Here is a 547-nt window from a genome sequence, read left to right as displayed (position 1 = left end):
CGACTAGCACTGGTCACTGCTGTTGTATGAAAAACAACAGACGGGACACACTGTTGCGTTTACCGGTAAACTGGTAAACCTTAAGACCGACGTATAACTGACTGCTATCTGTTGAATTTTCCTCCCGTTACTCTGTTCTCTGTGACTGTCTACATCTAGAAACTAAGATGCACGGGGTACAGTGAACAACTACGGAGCGGTAGATTGGCTTTGCAAAAAACCCGGAGCGTTCTATGAAATGACGCTTTAAAACCTCTTCAGATACACTTGAAAATATATGCTTTTCTCGCCTAAATTTTTACCCCCAAAAAAGTGATGCAGTTTCCACATACTTTGGCCCTCTGGGATGACCCTGAGTTCATTGTGAAGCTAACACTCTCAATTTGTTGTTTCTAGTGGAAGTGTGACACTAGGCCTTACTGACACAGAGCTACAGAGGTTAGAACACAGAATTTCTATTTCCGTCCAAGTGAATCATCTGAAAAATTAATAAAAAACAGTACTGTAGGCATATCAAATGGGCTATATACTAAAATAGTACCCTAGC

Source organism: Etheostoma spectabile, unplaced genomic scaffold, assembly GCF_008692095.1.
Source record: "Etheostoma spectabile isolate EspeVRDwgs_2016 unplaced genomic scaffold, UIUC_Espe_1.0 scaffold280, whole genome shotgun sequence".
NCBI lineage: Eukaryota > Metazoa > Chordata > Actinopteri > Perciformes > Percidae > Etheostoma > Etheostoma spectabile.
This window is presented reverse-complemented; position numbering follows the sequence as displayed.